Here is a 26197-nt window from a genome sequence, read left to right on the forward strand (position 1 = left end):
CCATAATTTGTTGGTCCATAGAAGACCTTTGTAGCTTGAAAAAAGCCCTGTATATCATGAGCATTTGCAAAATGCTGGATTTCTTTAGCTTTCTTTATCCACCAGGCATTCTTAAGTTCTCTAGTTCTTCATTGGACTTCAGCCCTTGCAGTGGCATAGATTTTCTTTAGCAGCACAGTCAATGTTGTTCTGCCATATCTGGAAGGCTTTCCTTTCTTGATGATGATACGTTCAATCTCAGTATCATTCTCATCAAACCAATCCTGATGTTTCTTAGTTTGGTATCCAATAGTTTGTTCACATGCTGCAGTAATAGAAGTCTTCAGTTCAACCCATTGGTCCTTGACGTTTTCAGGGAGTTCTATAGGTAGATATTTCTTAAGCGTTGTTTGAAAACAAGCTCACTTAATAGGATCTTGAAGGGCGTGGATGTTCATTTTATGCCTTGGTTTTCTTCCTTGGAGCCTACATTGAGAAACAATATTAATGGCCATAGTGGATCAAATTAATCAGTGATCTGTCCAGCAGTCATCAGCACTCGTCGTGGCCCTAGTGAGGAGTACATCACGACGATCTCTACCATGGACAATTATGTAATCCAGGAGATGCCAGTGTTTCAACCTGAGTGCTTCCATGATCTTTTAAATTTAGTTTTCTTGCAAAAGAGTGTGTTTGTAGAGGTATAGTGGCATATTCAGAAATGCAGGGTCACTTCATGACAGCCATGCCCCTCACAGCCACACCCTCTTCTATGATTATACAACCTTCTAAGATTATACAATAAAATGAGATTTCAGTCTCTTACTTTGTTTGGAGTTCTGTTGAGCAATGGATGCAGGATGAAGGTATGTCTTTTTGAGGTTGAGCAAGAAGAATACAGTGATAGCTTCCAGAAGACTCTTCACAGCAGCTCACATGCTCCCCTTTCATGCTGATTGGTCAACAGGACACTGGAGACATAGGGACCCTACTGAGGCCCTGTCCTCCAAAAAGCAAGGGGTCTGTGACACCCCGTGTCCCCGGACGACTATACCCCTGCCCACAACCCCAAATATTAATTTTGTGGATAGCTTTATTCCTTTTTATTGCCTCATGTACAGAATAGAGATATGGCTACCATGATGGCCACCAAGGGCAGAGATTGCTCAGTGTCGCTCAATTTCCTTGAATTTTGCATTCCAACAATGTAATCCTGTGTGTGTCTGTTCAGACATAAGGCCCATTGTGAGGCATTCCTGAGTAAGTACATATAGAGCTGCAGGCTTCGATCTGCACTGTGAAGACATTTGGCAATGGGAATATTGGTCTTAGAGAGATATTCTGAAATAAAATGATTTTTATAATGTTAATTGATCATGGAAGCAAGCATGAGTTAATGTTTTAAAGTCTCTGCATGATGAGCAATTAACTCAAATTACTCAAGCAATTACATAGAGATAGATTATTCCATAGTTTTAAAGCCCTTTAGTGTGATGATAGCTATCTCCCTAAATAATTAAGCCTTATTTATTTAATCATAATCTTCCAGCGATTTTAAATAACAAGAAAATATTGACATTTGTCTGAGTGAAGCCATTATTAAAGAATCTAGTAGCTGAATATAGTTTAGACAACACATCTGCCTAGCTAAAACTCAAACCAATATGTGGAAGTATTTCTACACAGAGGGCTATTCATGGGTCAGGTGGACTCATTGAGTGCACCTAACAACCACAAACCACATAAGGATTACCCTGGTATCCATGCTGATTCTTTGGTCGGGCACTCAGGTCTAAAGTTGGGCAAGTATGTTGGGTGGAGAGGTTGAGGACTGGCAGGTAGGCCAAAATCCAATAATCTGGTAGCAGAGGAAGGATCTGGTTGCCTCCCTCATCAACACATTTCCCAGACTGAGGGCAGGTGGTGGGACTGGGAACTTGCCTGCTTGGTGGTGACTTGTGACAGGCCCTTGTCAGTTGTGGTTCCCTGTTTGTGGAATGCCCTCCCTAGTGAGGTGCATAAGTCTTCCTCATTATTAACTTTTTAGGAAAAAAATTAAAACATTCCTGTTTACTCAAGCATATGGTAGGAGAAAGACCTGTCCCTGGCCACCCTTAAATTCTTAGCTTTAAGAGTAGGTGACTGCTTTTAGGAATTTTTAACTCTTTATAGAAAGTTGGTTTTAACTGTGGCTTTTCCACACTTACCGTGTAAAGTATAATCATTGCTAGGCTTTTTTCCTCATATGTTTTTGGCATCAGTCAGCTAATACTCCAGAATGATGTATTTAAAAAAGCCCCACTTTTTCTTTTACTGCAAAAAAAAAATGAAATAAATCCAACTGTTATGAAAGAACTGGAACGGATCCTCAATATTTTCATTTCTGTGGCATGTGTACAAGCATCATCCTGTTTTCTGTATGGAGTGGGTTGGGGTTGGTGGATGTGGTTTTGGATATGTCTGTTTCATGCCACTTCCCGTCTGACTGGTGTGAGCTGTCACTTTGCAAGCTCAGTTCTGAGGAGAGATATGGCAGACAGCAAAGGGAGTTCAGGAGTGAGCTGTAGTGGCAGATGTGGGATATCATGGAGGCTTCAAGAAACCATAGATCTGCTAGACATATGGGGACAGGACAACATTCAAGGTCAGTTAAGTTCTAGACAAAGAAATATGGAGACCTTTGAAAACATAGTCAAAGAAAAAGGCTAATAGGGGCTGCAATTGTACTGCTGTAGAGGGCAGAACAAAAATGAATATACTCTGGTCTGAATTGAAAAGAGCGGTGGAGGCACAGCTCTCACTCAGGGAGTAATCAGGTGACATGTCCATTTTATGACCAACTAAATAATATTCTGAGGGGAGATGCAAGTGTAAAACTAAAGAGGGTGTCACATAGTTTAGTATTAAGCTGCCTGCCCCTGCAGCCTGAGAAGCAGCAAAGGAACTTCACCCTGAGGACCTCCACACAGTGAAAATGTGGAGGAGTTTCTCGGTGAGAATTCAAGAGGTACGTTGGTGTTGGTAGCAACCTAAGCACACAGGGTCATTCAGCTGATTTTTTTTCTAAAATAATGCATAGTATTCCAGAATTATTTTAGTCAAGAAGTTTGTGATCTCAGCAATAGCATCCTTAAGAGGGCTTCTGCGGTCAAAAGGTAGTTTCCCCCCCTTTTTAAATTTCCAGCCCCTCCCCCCATGATCCCTATGAAGGTTGAGAATACTATAAATACTAGGAAAGGTAAATTGAGGTATCCTCTAGTGTTCTACCTGTTCCCTACCGTCCATCAGGAAAGCCTAACTTCAGTCTTTAATATTTTTGAGCAATCATTCTCATGTAAACACAGTAAATGCTTGGCTGATTTTTAATTAGTTTAATAAATTTTGGCTTAAACTGAATGATAATGTCTGGATAAATTTATGCACTGGACAAATGAGTGGGAAGCAACATGCATTGCTGTATTGTTCTAGCAAATGTCTATCATGCAAGCTAATGTGGCACCTCTAATATCCCCTTTTTAGGTAAAGTGCTCAAGAGAGGGGTGGCAGTTCAGCTCAGGCACTTTTGGAATAAACTGATTATCTGGAACCATTCCAGTCTGGGTTCAGGCTTGGGTTTGGCACAGAATCAGCTCTGATCACCTTCTTCATGGCAGAGATAGGGGGAGTGCAATTCCACTGCTACTGTTGGGTTTCTCAGTGGCTTTTGACACCTGTAATGATGGTATCCTGGTCCGCCATTGTGGGTTGGAAGTTGGAGGCACTGTTTTATGGTGGTTCCACTCCTATCTGAATGTTGGGAGAAATCATCAGGAGCTTTGGAGGTACAGTGTCATCAGTATGCTCTATTTTTCTATTAAATCTGAGTCAGGAGAGGCTGTGCATAAGCTTGAATTGGTGCCTGGATGCAATGGTGGTGTGAATGAGGGTCAGTAGACTGAAGCTGAATCCTGCTAAAGTTGTGACTAGATGGGGTTGCACTCCTTCTGAACAAACAAGTACCCAGTTTAGGGGTGTTCTTGGAGGCCCAGGTAGCCTCTGGGGCAAAGAGCACCCATCACCAACTTTGGCTGGTGCATCAACTGCACCCTTTCCTGGACAGGGATAATTTAGCCACTGTGTCACATGTGTTGGTAGCCTCACATTTGTAATGTGTGTATGTGGGTCCAGAGGCTGCAGAATGCCACAGCCAGGTAGTGAGTGGTGCTCCTTATCAGGCACATATCACAGTAGTGCTGAGGGATCTGCACAGCCAGCCAAATAGCCACTGAATGAGTTCTAAAGTTCTGCTACTAACATACAAAGCCCTAAGTAACTCTGGACCAGGTTATCTCAAAACTCATCATCTGCTCCATTGGTAAGGGCATTACATTCAACAAATGGAACCCAGGTAATATGGCCACAGACTGATTATTAGCAGCTTCTGGTAATATGGAGGTGGGCTTTTTCACTGGTGGCACCAGTGTTGTGGAATGCCATCCCTGATGAAATATTAGAGGTTCCATCTGTTCTGGCATTCTGCCAGCTCCCGGAGATACACCTGTTTAGGCAAGCATTCCCCTGCATTTGAACTTTTGATTTTATTAACTGGTTTGATTGTTTCTTTTTAACTCTTTTAATGATCATGTTCTTAACTAGTTTGACTTATTGTATTTTTCCATTAAGGATGCTTTAATGTTTTCATTGAATTGTAATTTGGTATTTCATAATTGATGGTATGTTGTAAACCACTTACAAGCCATTTTGGTATATAAGCACATAAACTAACTAACTAAGGCTGCAATCCAGTACACCCTCACTTGGGAGTAAGTCCCATTGAACCCAATGGAGCTTACTTCTGAGTAGACATGCATGTGATTGCAGCCTAACATAGGAATCTGTTTTCTACTTAATGAGATCATTGGTCCATCTTGCTTCATATTGTCTACACTGATTGGCAGTGTCTCTCCAGGCTGTCAGACAGGTGACATTCCCAGTCCTACTTGAAGATGCTGGGGTTGAATCTGGGATCTTCTGCATGCAAAGTGGATATTCTACCACTGAACAATGGCTTTTCTTCCAAACAAACAGTGATAAAGAGGAGTATTTTTAGCACAGTTATTTTAGCTCAGTGTATACTACTAGTGTAATTAGAGGAATTATTATTCTGTTTAATGATCATTAATAAGACTGTAGTCCACACACACTTATGTAGGAGTCAGTCCCATTGGCTCACTGGGAAGTACTTCTATGTACACATGCACAGAATTGCATAGATCTGCCACCAGGTAAGTAGCACTACAAATAATCAGATAACACTGGCCAAAGACACTGTGTGCACACTCCATTTATTCTGCATCCAGTGTGCTACTGTAACTGGTTTGTGAAGCCATGAGCACATGGCGTTAGCCACAATTCACATATATCCTGTTGTTTCTTGAGAAATACTGTGTTTTGATGCCCCCCCCCAAAATTAGCTTTGATCCAATTTGAAACTGTAAGCCATATGAAGACATCCATGCCCCTCTCTGCCCACTGGTATGAACAGACATCGGGCAACTTAGAAACAATGTGTATAACAATGTGCAAATGTGATTTGAAATGCAATGGGGAAAGAATGACCTCGTTGCATTTTAAGTGAGTAATGTGTACACAGCCTGAGTTAATAGACACATGTAGCATAACACAGGTGGTTGTTTATATGCTGTTTGTGTCCTTCAACAAGCTGTTATTCATTTAGCCTCTGTCAAAGTTGAGCTATAGACAGATGTCAGAAGTGAACCAGGTGCTGGGAAAAAGGAGCCAAGAGTTGAGTCAGGGAGCTACTGCCAAGGGATTGTGCCAGGAGTCAGAACCAAGGACCAGCAAGACCTCATTGCTAAGGCAAGGTCCCAGCCCAAACAGGAATGGCAAGCCGGAGTGAGCAGAGCCAGTCCAAAGCCAAGCCAGAGCCTGAGACCACTTCTCTGCTCAGATGTTCTAAACTGCAGTTCTGATAGTTCAGCATAGGGGGAAGGCGCAAACAGAACCAATGACTCCTGACTGGTTCTAGCAATGGTATCTCCTCATTCTCGCTGCAGTTTCTGTCTAATAACACTGATCTGCCTAAGTTGTTATTACTGAGCTATTGTATGAGGAATAATGCTTAGCATTACTTAGGTTGTGTGTCTCACTACACCACTTATAGCTATTTATCCAACATTTTAGTGTGAATTTCTCGCGATAACCACATTTTTGTAAGCAGTTTTGACTAATGTACACATATTTGCCACCCATTTCTCATCATATAATGCATTTTTGCATTTTATTTTCACTCATATATTCATTTTTATGCACATTTTCCTCTAATATATGAATTTTTGGAAACATTGTTTGGCTGGCAAACTGCACTGCAAAATTCAAATATATGAATTTTGTAGGATGGCTGTGTTTTGGTTCTCATAGTGTTTCAGAAAGTGCAAATTTGACAGATTCATCTTGAAATATGAAGTGAAATTCTCACCCATCCCTAGTGTCCACTGATGTGGGTTACTTGGAAGGTTGTGCAGAATCTCTTCATCTTTACTCCTGACACTTGATTTACAGATGGCTGTCCTGCTATACTCAGGAGTTGTCTGGTTCATCCAGTCAAATCAATAGTGACAGTCAACAGTTCATAGAATCATGGAATAGTAGAGTTGGAAGGTGCCTATAAGGCTATCAAGTCCAACACTCTGCTCAATGTAGGAATCCAAATCAAAGCATTACCGACAGATGGCTGCCAAGCTGCCTCTTGAATGCCTCCAGTGTTGGAGAGCCCACTACCTCTCTAGGTAATTGGTTCCATTGTCGTATGGCTCTAACAGTTAAGACGTTTTTCCTGATGTTCAGTTGAAATCTGGCTTCCTGCAACTTGAGCCCATTATTCCGTGTCCTGCACTCTGAGATGATTAAGAAGAGATCCCGGCCCTCCTCTGTGTGACAACCTTCAAAAAGGGCAAAAAGGAGGAACCAGGAAACTACAGACCAGTCAGTCTAACATCAATTCCTGGAAAAGCTCTGGAGCAGATTATAAAGTAGTCAATCTGTAAGTACCTTGAAAACAATGCAGTGATTACTAGGCGCCAGCATGGATTTATGAAGAACAAATCCTGCCAGACTAATCTTATCTCACTTTTTGATCAGGTAACCTCCCTTGAAGACTGTGGGAATGCTGTGGACATAATATATCTCGATGTCAGCAAAGCTTTTGAGAAAGTGCCCCATGATATTCTGATTAGCAAGCTAGCTAAATGTGGGCTGCATGCAACAACTATCAGGTGGATCCACAGTTGGCTCCAGAATCATACTCAAAGAGCGCTTATCAATGGTTCCTTCTCAAACTGTGTGGAAGTAACAAGTGGGGTACCACAGGGCTTGGTCCTGGGCCCAGTGCTCTTCAACATTTTTATTAACGAGTTGGATGAGGAGGTACAGAGTATGCTTATCAAATTTGCAGAGGATACAAAATTGGGGGGCATAGCTAATACTGTGGAAGACAGAAACAAAATTCAAAGGGACCTTGATAGGCTGGAGCATTGGGCTGAAAATAACAGAATGAAATTCAAAAGGGATAATTGCAAAGTTCTACACTTAGGAAAAAGAAGCAAAATGCACAGTTATCAGATGGGGGATACTTAGCTCAGCAATATGACATGTGAGAAGGATCTTGGAATTGTCATTGATCACAAGCTGAATATGAGCCAACAGTGTGATGTGGCTGCAAAAAAGGCAAATGCTATATTAAGCTGCATTAACAGAAGTATAGTTTCCAAATCAGCAATTTACGCTTGCATATTCTAGATATGTATGAGAAAATATAAAACAATATGAGGAGATGAGCTCATGGCCTCTGTTTCTCTGGTTTTTCATTTTCATTTCATGTGTAAAACATTTATTTTGATTTTACTTTGACTTTCTATTTTATGCTTTTTATGACTTAAAAAATAAATATAGAAAAACTAAAAAAACTGCTCAAATGTCTGTAATCAATTTATGTACTGGCCTTTATCTTTCAGGAGTCTAATAAACCTGAACTTGAACTTGAAATAATAAAGGCATGGTTGTAATGTTGCTGATGGTTGGGCCTCAGAGAATGACCAGTCCAAATGATGGAAGAAAATGCAGAAGGATGAGACATTAATACCAGCAGCATTTGGCGGAGTGGGTGAAGATAGTTACCCTACCTCCCATCACCGGTGTTGCTGTGGCTTACTGGGAGGGAGGGACAAAGTAGAGGCAAGGTTTGCATAGTGCAAATGCACCAGCAAAGCCAGTCTGGTGCCCCCAACATTGCATTTGCACCTCACCAACCTTGGCCCTCTCAGTAAGCCGCAGAGATGCCAGTGATGGGATGTCAGGTGAATGCTCCTGCTCTGCCGACCACTGCTAGTTCATACATAAGACAGAGGAGTCAAATATGAGTTAACATGGAGAGCTAAACATGGGTAACAGGGAAAGGGATGGGTGGTGTTAGTTAATAAATGCTCACCAAATGACTAACAAAGGGAAAACTGGTATTAGTATAAATGGAACAATTGCGGTAACAGAGATTGAGATTAACACAACTGTGTTTCTAAAAATAGCTGGCCAAATTTCTGATAGCTATCCTAGAATAGGTTTTAATAGGTGCTCCAAACAGCAATGTACTAGTTCAGTTAAGGGTTCTCCTCCAAAAGATTCTAGGATTTGAGGCAGTAAAATATTCAGAATATAATATCAGAAGCAATAGACCAGGTGTGGGGAACCTTTGGCCCTCCAGATGTTGCTGCTGTAACTTCCATCAACCCTAGCCATTGACCATGCTTGCTAGGGTTGATGGGAGTTGTAGTTTAGCAATATCTGGAGGCTCAAAGGTTCCCCACTCTTGCAGTAGATTATTAAAGCAAGGGTCTAAAAAAATGTTCAATTTGGAGGCTTAGCACACTGCTTTTATTATTAAGCCTACCCAATCACAAAAAAAATGGAATGGGACTTTCTTCTAAACTGATTTAGTTGGTGACTTCCGGGAAGGGTGACTTAGCCTGTGCCTGCTTTTGAGACGGGCTCCTGCCTCAAAAGAAGCTTATTCAGATATATCAGTCAGTTTTTTCTTTTTTTTTTGACTGATTAAACTTCTCCCGGGTAGGGAGAAACGAAGAGATTAACCTCAAAGCCTATTTTTGTTGGGACGACCAGATCTCATTAATTTATGGGACGAGGTCCAGCCGACGAAGGTGGGACGGATTTTTAACAGCAAGCTCTATCTGATAAAGCGAACGTTCACCTTATCTTCTAAGAGAGAACGCACTAACAGGCAAGCACCCTTCTTTCTATATTTTTCTTTTACTTGACTTAAATTGTTGCTGTTTAAAAGAGATTTGCCAGATTGATCAGTTTTTGACATCTCACTGGGGAGCCGTAACTTCTCTCTGCTACGCACTAATTAATAGCTTATCTCTGTTTTTGTTGCAAAAAGCTGTCCTGGATTTGCATTCTAAAGATACACACAGAAGAGGGATTTCTATTCCAGATTTTTATTTTGAAAAATATTATACTGTTTTGAGACTACTCTCTTTTTGGTCTATTTTATTTTGACGAATCTGTTTCTTGACGATTGCCATTAATTGTTTCGATCCTGGGAACTGCATTTTGTTTACTTAACTATTGGAGAGATAAGGCTGTCTGCTCTGTTTATACTGTGATGTCACCAAGTTTGGAGTATTAACCCAATTGTTGCTGAAATAAGAAGTGGTTTTCCTATATTTTTCTTTTAAAATGGCAATTAAGAAAGTGGCTGAAAATCTGGAAATAACTATGTTTCAGAAAATAATGGATGAGATTGAGATAATGAAAATTGAATTGAGTAAAATGAAGCAGGAGATTAAAGATATAAGGGTCCCTGTGAGAGAGGTGACCCTGGAAGGGGTCCCTGTGAGAGAGGAGACCCCAGAGATTGGAACAGGGGTCCCTGTGAGAGAGGTGACCCTGGAGACTGGAATAGGGGTCCCTGTGAGAGAGGAGATCCCGGAGATTGGAACCAACGTGGAACAGGAACAAGATTTGGAGTCTATGGACTTTAGAAATAAAATCTATTGTTTGGAACTCAATGTTATCTCTGAAGAAATGAATGAAGATTCTAGAGATAAAGTTATCAATGGCATGGATAATCTTCTGGACTGGAATGATGTGATGGAGCCCAATATAGAGAAAATCTATGGAATTAACTGCAGCCATGTGACAATGGAAAAACTTTTAAGAGATGACCCAGTGTATTTTGAAAAAAAGAACAGAGATATGATTTTACAGCAGTATTTCAGCAACCTATTCAGAATGGATGGCAAGAAAATATTTGGGATAGAGGTAATCCCCATCAGACTCTTACTATATGACTATGGCTTTGACAGCAAGATTATTATGGAATACTGATAATGGAAGATTGGATATTGAAATTACTGGACTTAACAAGACTACTGAAGATGGAAGATGGAAAATGGAACTAATAGAGATAATAGAACAATGGCTACTGAAATTATTGAACCTAACAGATTCTGATGTGATGGATTAATTGAAATGTTTATTTTGACTATGGTTATGACAATAAGATTATCATAATTAGTAATGAGATGGATTAATCGATATGCTTATCTGGAAAAAAAAATTGATAGATATATTTCTTAAAGAATTGAAACCTCTCTTTGACTTTTTGTGGAAAGAATAAAGTAATGTTTATGAGATTTGATGATTAAGTAAGATAACTACTGGAGGAAAGTGATTTTATAATATGACTTAAGAGACAGGATTGTTATATATTATAGACTTATAACTGATTTGATCTTTGACAAATGGGAAGTCAATATTTTACTCTTTATTTTTTATTTTTGTTTTTTTTTTCTTTTTTTCTTTTTGTTTAACTATTTTTGATTTTGTTTTTTGTCTTTGAATGTTTTATGATTTTGTCTTGTATGTTTTATGAAAATCTGAATAAAAATTATTGAAAAAAAAAAAAAATAAACTGATTTAGTTGGTGATTCCAGGAGAGTGGTCAGGGGAACACTTTCTCACTGCCATGGCCCAAGTGAATCCCCCTACCATATCTTCACCAGGAGGGGAACTGTCATGGCCAAGGAGAATGCGAAGGGCACTGGCTTAGGGTGTCATCGGCTGTAAATAACTCACTCCAAACTCCACCCCCAAACTGGCATCTGAAAACACAGCATACAGCTGTACACTAGTGTCTACATGCACTGCCCGTCTCCAGGGTGAGGCACAATGCCTCCTTCACCCAAACATCTCAGAATCATTGGGGTAGAGTCAAGTGGCGCTTGTATGCCTTAATTCCACAAAGTCAATACATCATAAACATTTGGGAATGAACCTCAGTGAGGCAAGGTGTCTCAGGATCCTTGAATACAGAAGGGCCCTGCTTACCGGCACTTCACTTACCAGCGTTCCGCTAATGCGGCGGCTTTCATTCCCCATTTTAAAGCCGATTTTGCACTTTTGCGGCATTTTGAGGCATTTTCGCATCATTTTCGTGCGATGCGCCCCATTATACTCAATGGGGTTCCACTTTACGGCAATTTCTGCTTTACAGCGGGGGTCCGGAAAGGAACCTGCCGTATAAGCAGGGCCTGCCTGTACTCTTTGTAATTTCTCATAGGGTAGCAAACAGCTACAGAGACTAGCAGGTATCCCTCAGATTCATAGATACTGAACCCACATATACGTGGTATCATTAAAAGAAGTAATGACCTCAGATGCATTCATGCCTTAAGGGTGCCTTCAGACTGTCACTATTCTGTGGGAAGGATTCAAGTGCATACCAGAACTTTACATTTGTGTAATTAAAGTAGATGAATGCTGTCTGTCACCTAATGCAGCAAATCCACTTTTAAAAAGAAACAGAATTTTTGCACTTAAGAAAGTGACAGAGAAATGCACTGGAAAGTGTGGAATGATTCATGGAAAGAGGTATAAACACCCCAGAAGCAAATCAGAATAAACGCTCAATGAAGAATGAATATAGTCAAGCCTCCATGTGAGCTTTGTACAATGCTCAATAAACACATAATCTGGAGGAGCCCTTAGTGTAGTCTGGACCAAGTGCATGAAATCATTAAGCATATGTTTTTAACTCTGAGTGTATGGCTGGATTCCATTTTGAGCATATAAACCAGAATGTTTATAGCATCAAATTTTGCAAGTTATTGAGACATTTCTTATAGTGCAGTGCTGGATGTGTGTTTATGTGTGTGTTTAGGTTGAGACCTCTCCCAGTCTGCATCTGTGTTGGAATTGCTTTTTAATATGTTCTTAAACTGTTTTTAAATGTTTTTAGTCTTAGAAGATGTTTTGATAGCTTTTTAAAGTAACCGTTTGAAGATAGTTTGTTTTAATGTGTTTTAAAGTTTGTTTTTATGATGTTTTAATGTTTTTAGTGTTTTTGTTTGCCATCCTGGGCTCCTGCTGGAACGGCGGGATATAAACAACAACAACAACAACAATAATGTGCATACAGGTTTATACCATTTGGTTTTTTTAAGCATCAGAAAAGCTGCTGTAGTTCTATCAGGCAGGGGAGGATCACAGCCAATTTATTTATGTTGACGCCACATAGCTGGGAAGCTGCTTTTTAACATCATTCATGTAACTGTGATAATTATAGTCTTTTGAGTAGTTGCACCTGCAGGTTTAGATATATACCTGGATTAGTGTTCTTTAACCATCTATATGAAGCCACTAGGAGCAGTCATCTGGGATTTTGGAGTGGATAGCACCAAAATCTGTTTCTCCTGTCATCTGAATCAGTTCTATGAATTCAGCAGATAACCCATTCTAGATAGGATTGCACTCCCCCTGAGGAAGCAGGTTCATAGTCTGGGGTACTGCTGAATACTGATTCCTTCCTTGAGGCCCAAGTGGCCTCAGTGGTATGGTGTACCTATCCAGCACTGGCTGCTTTGCCAGCTATGGTTGTTCCCCGACTGGAGGTTATTTTTTTATTTATTAGTTTTATATCCCACCCCGGGTGCAGTCAATAAGGGGGTGCAAGATGGAGTAGGGTTACCAGGTGTCTGATTTTCAGCTGGAGTTTCTGGTTTTGGGGGGTCTCCTCCGGGTCTCCGGCTTTTTACCTTAATCTCCGGACTCTCAGCTTCAATTTTTATTTTTTATTTTTAAATTAAGTTTCTAGGTGGTCTGGTTCCCAAGATATACACCAAAACATCAGCCGCCCCCCGCAACTGTTTAATCTGTTTAATGGATCTGTATAGCAGCTCTTAGGTCCAGAGCTTGGAAAAGTTACTTTTTTAAACCACAACTCCCATCAGCCCCAGCCAGCATGGCCACTGGATTGGGCTGATGGGAGTTGTAGTTCAAAAAAATAACTTTTCCAAGCTCTGGCTCTAACCCTGCCCTTTCAGGATTGTAGCCAATAAGTGAAGCCAGGGTTGTGATTTGTTGACCCAGGCAGTGCTTAGGCTTCATTGCAACATCAGAAAATGGTGGTTTTGAGATCTTCAGTTTGAGTAAGAAAGAATATGGCTTAATGTTTTTTTTCCCTCTTGTGTGCAAGAGTCAGGCCCTGGGCTATTGGAGAGGGCAGTGCTTTGAAAACCTTGGCAATATGAAAGTATTTAATCTTACTTGCTATACTAATACTAATCCCATGTACCTGGAGTAAACTCCATTGAATTCATTAGGACTTACTTTTGAGTAGACATGGTTAGGATTGTGCTGTACATTAATGGGACTTCTGAGTAAACATAACAAATAATTGTGTTTGTGTTGTAAATCTTTCCCTTCCCCTCCAATCTTATTTTTAAAGCAATTGGGCAGAGTTTACCTAGGTATCACATTTTTTATGTAGGAAACTAATACTGATTTTTTAAAAAATGTTCTGCAATGACCAACTGGTTTGACAATAAACTATTACATGCGGTGTATTTTTACATGTGTGTGTGTGTGTGTGTGTGTGTGTGTGTGTGTGTGTGTGTGTGTGTGTGTGTGTGTGTGTGTAGAGTCTTTCCAACAACCCTGCAAGGTAGGGTTGGTGATTGGAAACCAAGGCAACTCACAATAAGAAATAAATCCCTTTAAAAATCAATAACCATAAAACAAGTATAAACAGTTGCAAAACAGCTTAAAGTGGTATGATTCTGAATTTTGGGTTGGGTGAATAAAGTTTATTTATTTATTTTTATTTATTATTTGATTTATATCCCGCCCTTCCTCTCAGTAGGAGCCCAGGGCAGCAAACAAAAGCACTAAAAACATTTTAAAAATCATAAAAACAGACTTTAAAATATATTAAAACAAAATTTCTTTAAAACCATTTTTAAAAGCTGTGACTCCAAAATTTATTTATGTATTTTATTTACAACAGTTATATACTGCTTTATTGTAAAAAATCTCAAAGCAGTTTACAGAAAGAATTAAAACAGTAAAATTATTGGCAAAAACAGTTAAAGACGTGTATTTAAATTTATAAAAAAAATTGTAATTGATTTTTGATTGTTTTAATGTCCTGTGGTATTGTATTATGATTTTACTGTACTTTGTTCACCGCCCAGAGAGCTATTGCTAGTCGGGCGGTTTATAAGCTTAATTAATAAAATAAATAATAAATAAATAATAAATATTGAAAAACATTCAAATTAATAAAACCAACAATGAGTTAAAAACAGATTTAAAAACACAATAGCTTCTACATGCCTGGATAGGCTTGCCTAAACAAAAATGATTTTAGCAGGTGCTGAAAAGAGGTGTCTGCCTAATGTCAAAAGGCAAGGAGTTCCAAAGTGTAGGTGCTGCCACTTCATTGTTGTTGTTATGTGCCTTCAAGTCAATTTTGACTTATGGCGACCCTATGAATCAGTGACCTCCAACAGCATCTGTCATAAACCATCCTGCTCAGATCTTGTAAGTTCAGGTCTGTGGCTTCCTTTATGGAATCAATCCATCTCTTGTTTGGCCTTCCTCTTTTTCTACTCCTTTCTGTTTTTCTGTACTGTCTTTTCTAGTGAATCACGTCTTCTCATTATGTTTGCAAAGTATGATATGTGTCCAAAGTCAGAGGAAGGCAATGGTAAACCACCTCTGAATACCTGTTACCACGAAAACCCTATGAACAGAGTATCCAAAATGCTGCCACTTTACAGGACTGATTTCTTACAAGAGCAGAACAAGTACTATGTGGCACCCATAACATGGAAAGCACAGCTTGAACTTGGCCTGGTAGCAAATCAGCAACCAATGCAGATTTCAGAGCACAGGTATTATGTGCTGATAGGATCTCACTCATGTCAGCAATCATGCCGCAGCATTCTGCATTAACTGACTGGCTGCAAGGATTTTTTTAGTTTTGGTTTTCGGTTATGAATCCTGACTGGTTGTGGGATGCTAAGTTGTCTGCCTTACTCATAGGAATCTTCTTGTGTTTGGTATGGTATTGCATTTAGGAAAGCATCACAGAATTTTGTTTTTCATTTTCTCTTTTGCATTTCATTTACTTTAACCTCACTCCCTTACATCCATAGAAGCAACAGCAGTGGTTGCATGTGCTCAGCTCAACCCCCTAAAACCCACTGATGATGCACCTTGTCGGTTGCATGGCAGTTTGTGTCTTGCCCAATAGTGGTAAAAGAGAATTCATTCACATATTTGAAAGTGTGGCTGCAGTTGTTGTTCCCAAGCTGCTGCCTGTGTTTTCTCTCTGTCAATTATTACTCACTGGAATTGGGTTGGCTGTCAAAGTGAGTTTATAGCAGCCCACAAGGTAGACAGAAAGGGTAGAGAATCTTCTTACTCTTACTCATTTTTTAGACCTCTTTCTGAAGGGTCAAATCTGTAAAGAAGTTTGGAGCAGCCACATTAAAAGATAAGGGCAGGGCATTCCAGGTAGGGGGCTGCCAACCCTGCTTGGATATGGATGTCTTTGCAGAGGATCCCTAGTCAAGCTTTACCAACAGCACAATCCAAACTATATCTGCTCAGAAGTAAGTACTGTTCAGTTCTATGGGGCTTAATCCCTTAGTACATGTGTTTAGAATTGCAGCCTTCAGGGGCATCCACCTTTACTCCCGAATGCTCCCATCTAACATCTCCAGAACACTAGGCTCCTTTCTTCCTACAGTGGCCTTCTGGTGACTGGCCTGGCCTGAAGGCACTTCAACCCTTCTTGCCGAAAGCAAGTAGGCTAGACTAAATGTTCCCTACCCAGGCTCCCTCTTTTAGCTAAGATTTCTAGCTTAATTTCCAATCAGATATTTTTTTAATTGTATGCTCCAAGCAACTGTGATTGATGCGTAATGTATCATGCTTAATGACATCACTTGGGCCCACCCTGTGACATCACTGAGGCCCGCCCCCATGATATCACTCAGGCCCGCCCCTAAAATCTCAGGTTTTGGGATGCTTCTGACCTGGCAACCCTAAGATGGAGTGTTCATTAAGAAGCTGGACGTGCAGCTATGGAGGCCGAGCCGGGTGGTGGTGGCCTGGGCAAGCTGTGTGCATCGTGACAGGTGCCTTGTGGGGCTTGGGCCGGAGCCTGGCATGGCTGCTGGCCCCACGGCTGGCCCCCAGCTCCACCCTGCTGCTGGTGGCATGCTCGGCTGGTGCCCTGGGTGAGCTGGAGGGTGAGCTGGAGGGTGAGCTGCATGCCGCCTGCCCAGCGCTCCATGTGCAGGGCCTGCCTGCCAACCTGGCCTCGGACGAGGGGCTGCAGTGCATGCTCCAGGCCGGGTGGGCGCTCCGTGGCAGGGCTGGCCAGCTCCAGCGGCTACTTCTCATCAACACTACTGGTGAGCGCCCTCCCATTTGAAAGCGGCGCCTCTGAGGCTGAGTGAGTGCAGAGTGCTTTCGCTCTTCACGGTTTGCCAATCTCCCCCCCCCCACAAGTTCCCATGCCCTGCTGTAAGTAACCCTCCGCAGGCCACCTTCTGCTTCCCCCGCCCCCATGGAAGTTTTAGATTGGAAGCTCCTGGGGGCAGGGATCTCTCCTCTTGTACCCTGTAAAGCACTAGGCACAGTGATGCCATCATATAAGCAAATAAAATAGCCCCCCATGCATGGTTTAAGCGGGATGGGAGCTTGTTAAATAAATTCCAAGACAGTTTTGAGGTTGGCAGCAGGAATCACATTGAGGTTGTTACTGTGGGAATGCCAGTAGAGAGGAGTCAAATGTTTCCACTTTTAAACATGTCTGTCTGTAGTTCATGGCAGGGGGAGGAAATCTAGCGCAGGGGTTCCCAAACCTTTCCCCCCAAGGACCACTTCAAAATTGCAGAGGGTCGTGGTGGGAGGGGACTATTAAGAGGAGGGTGGTGTTAAAAAATGATCCGCTCCGGGTGTCAAATACGCTAGGTACGCTACTGCTTAAGGGGGCTCAAGAGTCTCAGAGTGACATCAAAAGCCTCAGAGTAATATCCAGAGATGCCTCAAACATCAAGATCAAAAAGAGGAGAGACAAGCTCTGGTGCTAGTTATAGATTTATTATGTTGCTCAATGCATTTCAGAATATATTTCTTCCTCAGGAGCTAAAAACATTCAAGCAAACTCAAATTAGTGTCGGGGAGACAACACATTGGTCATAAACATAGGCATAACATTTTTTTAAAAAAAAATTAAGACCACACACAATATAAATCATTTAAAAATCATTTAAAAAATGCCCAGTGATTCACAAAGACACATCTATTCACTAATGCTGAGCTAACAAGTTATAAAACCACAATATATGGCTAAAATAAAACATAGCCATTTAATCGCCATAACAAAGCAGCTTTACAAACTCCTTCCCCAGAAAAACAAACTTTGCCCTGTACTGATCTGTGGAGCTTAGGGTTGCCAGGCTCAGGGCCTGATAATGATTCTGAATCTTTCAGAGAAGAGAAAGTCAACCAAGTGCAGGTGTTCTTGTAACAATGTAATCGGAAAAACCACAAGGTGGAATTCTCCCTTCCCCTGCACAACTTTTAAAGATACAGAAGACCTGGTCTTGCATAATGCAAAGATTTAACATCCATAGTGACCAAAATATCTTCTGACTGAATGTTAATGGTCCCTATGTTTTGCAAGAAATGTGTGGAGTCCCACACATGTGATCTCATGGATGGAATGAATGGTTTTAAAAATATCAGATCACAAAGAGACTCCAAACATATATTCACTCCAATTGTCATTTGGTCCAATTTAAGAGAATGAAAAATCTTAAAGATTGGTTAATCCATACAGAATATGCAAGGAGCAATAATAACAATAGACAATCAATGATTTTTCATACATCTAAGCCAACATGACACCATCCATGTGGCCACTGCACATATTGCAAGTTTACTCAAAAGAAAAAAAATCTTTGTCAGTCCCAATACTGGAAAGCATATTCAAATCCAGGATTTCTTCACCTGTAATTCTGCAGGAGTGATTTATCTGATCTCCTGTCCCTGTAATCAGATTTACGTTGGAAAGACATCAAGACCATTAAAACTGAGAATTGAGGAACATCTCTGTAATTTAAGACACCAAAGAATGGGTGCCTCGTTGGTCAGACACTTTGTTGAGAAACAGCATAAACCAAATGATATTATATTTTGGGCCATCGAAAGAATTGTGGGTAATGAGAGTTTACTTAGTAAGAGATAGTTATTTTGGATAATCTCTCTAAAAAGTTTGGGACCTCTATGGTTAAATGAAGATTTGGATTTTTCTGAGTTCAAATAAAATAAGAAACGGGGTTTCTACATGGAAATTGGTTGACTGTCACAATTGTACATGTGAGCTATTCACTGTAAGTACTGGCTGGATCAGTAAATTCTCAAATGCAGTGATTATACAGCTGAGCTAATCTATATACCCAGTATGAACACTAGCACCCTTTGAGTTTGATTTTTATTCAGTGTGGGGCTTTGGTAAAGAATTTTCATTGCTTTTACAGAGCCAAGGAAATAGGTCAGTACTGGGCAATATTTGTTTGTTTTTCTGAGGGGATGATTTTTTTAAGCTGCTTTTTTATGGTGATTAAAAGGTTCTGTTTTAGTTCAGCCATATATTGTGGTTTTATAACATGTTAGTTCAACGTTAGTGAATAGATATGTGTCATTGTGAATTACTGGAAAACATTTAAATCTTTTTTTAAAATGATTTATATTGCTTGTGGTCTTATAATTTTTTAAAAAATGTTATGCCTATGTTTATGACCAATGTGCTGTCTTCATGACACTAATTTGAGTCTGTTTGAATGGTTTTAGTTCCTGAAGAATGAATATATTCTGAAATGCATTGAGCATCATAATAAATCTATAACTAGCACCAGAGCTTGTCTCTCCTCTTTTTAACCTTTGTTTGGTGGTTTCCCCCCTTTTTATTCCTCCTCAAACATCAAGATACCAAGCTTCAAGCAAAGTTTCAAGCAAGAATCCTGACGCTGGCTGATTTGTGAAGACTTCCAGCCTGTGAGGCAAATGTAAGAGAAGAGCCGAAGATGGGGGGAGGGGAGGGACCCACTGGCCATTAGTTTCATTTTACAGTTTTATTGCCTGCAACAGCTCAATGTGCTTTAATAAATCATTTAACTTCTTCTCCACCAGCATGTTAATTGCCTTTTGAAATCTCGAACTTACTTGCCTCAGGGAGGGAAAAACCTTTGGCAATACCGAGGGCAGGATAGATGTTTTATAAATTTTAAAAAATCAAGTTACAATTTTTCATGTAAGTTAAAATTATGAGCATCTAAACAGTCCCAGTTCTAGACGAGAATGAAGACAATAGATTACACAGCCATGCCTTCAACCACCTTCTTGATTCACCCCCCATATAAAACAGCTCTTAAAGGCATTTGGAATCTCTGTGTATAAACATGTGGAGAGAATAGGGTTGCATCCACTCCCTCCTCCATGCATCTCGTTGAGTTCAGACTTGATCTACTGTGAATAGAAGGTTCTTCCATGTGTAGAAGGGTCTGAGATCACCCAGAGGCTTCTCTGGAGGAACAGGGAGTGATTTTCACTAAATCTCCCTTTCCTCTGGAGTCCCCAATTGTACCTCTCATATGATTCCATTTCAGAAGGTTCTCCAACTCTCTGGAACAGATTTTTCAGGGGGACAGGGAGCTGAAGGAGGCATCCTAGTGGGAGTCCCATGAGTGGAGTATTAGTCATGTGGACTCTCTACTCAACCCACTAAATATACATTGAATGTTAGTATGTGAAAGGGGCTATTATGCTAACAGGACAGTTCAGGTCATTGTTTTAGTAACTGGTTTTCTAAATACTGTGTGTATGTTCCTTAGTAAAAAGGTAAAGGTGTCCCCGCACTTATAGTGCGAGTCGTTTCCGACTCTTAGGGTGACGTCTTGTGACATTTACTAGGCAGGCCGTATATATGGAGTGGGTTTGCCAGTTCCTTCCCCGGCCTTTCTTTACCCCCCAGCATATGCCGGGTACTCATTTTACCGACCACGGATGGATGGAAGGCTAAGTGGACCTCGACCCCTTTTACCGGAGATTTGACTTCCTCCTTCCATTGGAATCAAACTCCGGCCATGAGCAGAGCTTTGGCTGCGTTACCACCACTTACCACTCTGCGCCACAGAGGGTCTATGATCCTTAGTAAATATAGTTTAAAAGTTCTGGCCAATTTCCCTTTCAGTATGGATTACTCTACTAAAGTGATTCTGTTAACATAAAGTCTCACGTGCTCTTAATTCCAAAGTCTTCTCTGAGGAACAATAAAATGACAACAATAAAAGGCACTAGATGATTGTGTTTCTTACAAGCTGTTTTATGAGACTGGTAGTCAGCAGTGCATTAATAAAGGCTGATGATGTTTTGTGGGGGCACTGAAATGTGGTCTACTGACAGCTTTTGCATATGACTTTCTGAGACTTTTATGCTTTGCTCTAGTTCTAAAAAGGCATATTTGTAAAATTGGAATCTTGATTCCTTAAAAGTTCATTTGATTCTTCTATTGGTTTACTATTTAAAATAACAACCTTGTTATTCCAGAGGTTCCAGAGAGACATTCCCCCCACTATTGCTATTAAATGGGCTACAAGCAGACACACATTTCTGCACATAGTGTGAATTACTGTATAATACTTATCCTCATATACATGTTAAACCCTCAATCAGTGGAGCTTGTTAAATGATGGAGGTTCTGTAATGAGGACTTCAAATTCAACTAGGCTTCCAAATGCCAAATGCATTATTCAGGTTGGTTTGACATATGAATACTCTCCTGAAGGTTTGAAGTCACACTATTTATTAGAATGAAGTGGGGGAGAACTTGGATTTGTTATATTCTGCTTAGGGAACTAGCATATTGGACAATCCAATTTCGTAACTGAATCCGGTCTTTATTGATTATCACTTTTCTCAAGATTTTTGAAGATGAGATAAATCCAGAGATTACTGCATGGCAGTTCAGAGGTGAAGCTCATGAAGACCAGAGACTAAGAAGGTAATGGACAGAGTTGTAGAAAGCTAGTTGGGAAATGCCTGTGTTTGTACCTTTCAAATGGGGGTGGGCAAACACCATGCTCAATACACAACCCCCTCCCCCAAATTTGAGCATGCAAGAGAAAATGGTAAGCCAAGACGCAAATGGCATCATTCTCAGATTCCCATACAAAACTGTCTCACACCAAGTCCTGTGTTCCACTACTGAGCCTTTCCTTGGCTTAGTCTGTGGTTGGGCAGGCAGGCCACTACTAGGCAATTTATCTGCTAGGGTAAGTAAATTGTAGATTGAGCTGATACAGGTATTTGAGAAGACTTATAAGAACAGGAAAGACGTTGAAATTGTCACAAGAATCAAAGGATATATTTTTAAAAAATGTTTAGGCATCTGTGTGCCAGGATTTATTTATTTAAAGTAAATCTTTTAACCTCAAAAGGTAGCTACAATTAAATCTAAAAGCAATTAATATAGTTTAAAAAGTACAAATTAGTGTTGCCAGGTGTCCTGTTTTCACACGGAGACTCCGGTTTTTGGGAGTCCTTTCTGAGTCTCTTGCCTGGTCTTTGACCGAAATAAATCTATTCATTCATTCATTCATTCATTCATTCATTCATTCATTTCTGAGTCTCTGGGTGAGTCACCTTAATCTCTGGACTCTTAGCTTTCATTTTTTTAAAAATTAAGTTTCTAAGTGGCCTGGTTCAAAAGATATAAACCAAAGTTTGCCTGAGAACAACATGGCGTACACGTGCAACAAGTGCAAGCTCGTGGCACTGTTGAAAGAGAAAGTGAGAGGCCTGGAACAGCAGGTGGCTACCCTGAAGACTATAAGAGAAGATGAAGAGTTCTTAGACAGAACGCTGGAACAACATCAGCAAAGAGAAGTGGAGGTGGAAGAGCAACAGCATGTGGTAGCAGAAGAGGAGACTGCTTTTATTATTCAATTCAATTTATATATACCGCCCTTAGCGAAATAGCTCTCAGGGCGGTGAACAAACAAAATAAAATACAATATATCATAATAAAAATACAAAAACATATACAAACAAACAACGAAAAGCACAGCAAAAACAAAATAAATACTACAAAAATTAAAATACAGATTAAAAGATTAAAAAAGTTAAGAAGATTAAAATGCCTGGGAGCATAAAAAGGTCTTTACCTGGCGCCGAAAAGATGGAAGTGTAGGCGCCAGGCGTACCTCTTTGGGGAGGCTGTTCCACAACTCAAGGGCCACCACAGAAAAGGCCCTAGATCTCGTAACCACCCTCCGGGCTTCCCGATGGGTTGGTACCCGGAGGAGGGCCTTAGATTCTCTGCTTTGGAGAAGAACAACAAAGTGGAGGAAACTCCATGGGAAAGGGTGACAGTTAGGAGCAGAAGAGCTAGAAGATACCCTTCACCAGTGGAACTATGGAACCGCTTTCAACCACTCAAGGATGAGACTGGAGGACAGCCTGTGGTGGAATAATTACAGGAGACCCCATGCGGCAACGAGCAAGAGGCTGAAGCTCAGTCAAGCAGGATCAATGAAACCACACCCCACAACAAGAAGAAGAGAAGAGTACTAGTAGTGGGAGACTCCCTACTGCGTGGGATCAAAACCAAAGTATGCCAAGAAGATCCGTGTACTCGCCAGATATGCTGTCTACCAGAAAGACGGATTAGAGATGTGATGGAAGGGTTGCCATCACTCATCAAGCCCACCGACAGGTATCTCTTTCTCCTCATCCATGTAGGAACAAATGATACTGCCAAACGGAGCTATGAAGAAATCACATCAGACTTTGAAGCTCTGGGAAGGAAACTCAAGGACTTTGGGGCCCAGATAGTTTTTTCATCCATCCTTCCAGTACTTAGAAGAGGAGTAGAAAGGGAAAGAAAAATACTCTGTGTGAATGAATGGCTACGAAGGTGGTGCCAACATGAGAGATTTGGATTCTGGGACCACCGGCTATGCTTCCTGGAAGATGGACTGCTGGCAAATGAGGGGTTGCATCTCACAAGGACTGGGAAGAATGTGTTTGACCACAGCATGGAGAAGTTCATCAGAAGGGCTTTAAACTGAATCCTAAGGGGGAGGGAGATGTAAACTTGGTGGTAACAACTGATGAAGGCTTGTGCACAGTAACTGGAACAGAGAGATCGGCTGTAATAGGGACCAGCAGGGCAGGTTCTAAAGGGCAGCCAGGCAGGGCACTTACCTGAGGGCCCCTGGAGCTACAGAGGCCCCTGGGGGCCCCTCTGCTCCCCTTCCACAATCCATGGTAGGAGCCATGGATCGCAGGACAGGAGGAGCTTCCGAGCAGCCCACCATCCCCCCGCTTCACCTACCTTTCCCTCTGCTGTTTTTTGCAGTGTGTGCAGGGTTGCCATCAGTCAAGATGGCGACTGAAGTTTCCGTAAGGGGCTGAAGCCTCTGCCGCCATCTTGGTTGATGGCAGCAATGTGCATGCATGCCATCAACCCAGATGGCAGCAGAAGCTTCAGCCCCTTACAGAAACCTCAGCCGCCATCTTGATTGATGGCAACCCTGTGCGTGCAGTGCGCGCAGCCGCAAAAAACAGCAGAGAAAAGTAGGTGAAGCGGGGGGATAGTGGGGCGATGGCAGGCGGCTTGGAAGTCCCTGTCCTGCGATCTGCGTTCCTGCTGTGGATTGTGGAAGAGGAGCAGAGGGGCACAGGTCAGGCTAGTGCCCAAGGGCCCCAGCATGCCTGGAGCTGGCCCTGGGGACCAGTGACAGCCCTCAGAAAAATGTAGTAAGGAAGCCAACCCATAAATCACATGGTCTTCTATGCCTGTATACTAATGCTCAAAGCATGGGAAACAAGCAGGGTGAACTTGAACTCTTAATACAGGAAGGTAATTACGACTTGATAGGTATAACTGAAACTTGGCGGGATGACTCCTATGACTGCAATACAGCAATTGAAGGACATAACTTGTTCAAAAAGAACAAAAGAAATAAAAAGGGAGGTGGAGTTGCACTATATGTTAAAAATATATATCCCTGCACAGAAGTACAGGAAGATGAGCTTGGTAGTTCCACCGAGAGTATCTGGATTAAAATTAATGGGGCAAGTAATAAAAGGAATGCGGTGCTTGGAGTCTATTACCGACCACGCAATCAAGGAGAAGATAAGAATGTAACTTTTGAAAAGCAAATTGCCAATGTTTCAAGGAGGCATTGTCGAGCCCCAGCTCCCTCATGGGAACCAAGAAAGGGGGCTGGATGAGTTGCAGATCCCTCAGTTAGAGCAAGGGGAAGAATCAGAGGGTATAGAGACTTACGAGGATCATGGGGAAGGGTGTGTGGTTGACTCTGTGCCAGTTCCTACAGACAGTTCTCCCGCCGAAGAAGACTTCGCACCACCTCCAGCTGCCTCAACAGAGCCGTTGGAGGATGCCCTGGCGCATGCGCCAACTCAACCCCCCTGAGCTTCCCTCTTGAAACTTCAAATGCATCCCTGCCTCCTGAAGCCAAGCTGGCACCTGTCGAGACTGTATTGTCTGATGAGCTGGCAGAGACGTGCCCCCTTTTGCCCCATGCGAGACGTCTCAAGAAACACCTCGTCCAGAGGGAGGTTCCTCGAAGGAGTCAGAGATTACGGGCCAAGACCTTCCCTACTTAAGCAAGTGCCCCCCTGACCTGCGTGCTGAGTCAACTTTCTTTACATGCTGCAGAGTATGCTTAGGTAGCTTAGTTAGGGACAGTAGTGAGTTAGCTTAGCAAGGTCTATGAAGCATGCTGCCTGTGATGTCTCAATTACTCTAATAAAACAAGAATTAATTTCATCCTCATCTCCGTCTCATGAATTGCACTCTGGGCAGGACAGGCATGATGTAGTAGTAATGGGGGATTTCAATTATCCCGACAGACAAATTCTGCAAAAACACAGAAACCTCAGCATCCAACAATCCTGGAAGCCAGTCAGCCAAAGTAACAGAAATTGTCATGCAGCACAACCTGACCTGGAGGCTACAGTTAATGCAGAATGCTGCAGCACAACTGGTGACATGAGTGAGTGTGCCCTACCACTGACATGCAGCCCTTCTGCTGTTTAAAAAAGTGTATTTTAACATTGTTCTTTTCAACTCGCTAATGAATAAACAGCATACCTAGGGCAGATCCATACTACGCATTTAATGTACATTCCACACACATTTGAACCACATGAATCTTACCACAAAATTATTGGAAATATAGTTTGTCATGGGTGGTGGGAACTCTAACTATAAGGGGGAAACTACACTTTCCAGGATTCTTTGGGAGAAATCATGTGCTTTAAATGTGAGTTGGATGTGCTTTAAATGTATTGTATGGATCTGCATTACTTCTTGTTGTGAGCTGCCTTGGTCTCCTCTGGAAGGTAACAAATGGGACCTCAGTACAAAACAAAAAATTAAAATGTAAACATGGAAGGAATACACTAGGTACACTTAGGACTTCTAGGTATGGTTCTGATCCTGGGGAGTTGCAATTCAGAACCATCCAGAAGGCCTAAAAAATACCCCCTTTTTAAAAAAAAAGAAATAAAAGAATGTAAGGTTGCCAGAGGTAAACTTACCAGAGCCAAACCCACAAAAATTTAAAAGGAATTTATACACCTACACACCTGATCTTTCTACAATGAGCACACACAAAACTACTTTAAAAAACAACAACCAAGAAATACTTAAAACTCTCTTATTACTTATCCTGGGATAAAAAAGAGGAGTCCCTGGCAGAGATTAGGGACTATTGAAACCTTTGACCCACCCCTTGAATGTGTTAACCATTCAATA

General features: G+C 41.3%; 1 long non-coding RNA gene across 1 annotated transcript; it reads left to right on the forward strand.

Moving 5' to 3' along the window:
* Window positions 1–18842: 18842 nt before the first annotated feature.
* Window positions 18843–21415, forward strand: LOC133382225 (uncharacterized). Its single transcript, XR_009761860.1, has 3 exons — window positions 18843–18904; window positions 19339–19418; window positions 21333–21415. It is a non-coding gene; the product is annotated as an uncharacterized LOC133382225 (long non-coding RNA).
* The last annotated feature ends 4782 nt before the right edge of the window (window positions 21416–26197 follow it).

This window comes from Rhineura floridana, chromosome 3 (assembly GCF_030035675.1).
Source record: "Rhineura floridana isolate rRhiFlo1 chromosome 3, rRhiFlo1.hap2, whole genome shotgun sequence".
Lineage (NCBI taxonomy): Eukaryota > Metazoa > Chordata > Lepidosauria > Squamata > Rhineuridae > Rhineura > Rhineura floridana.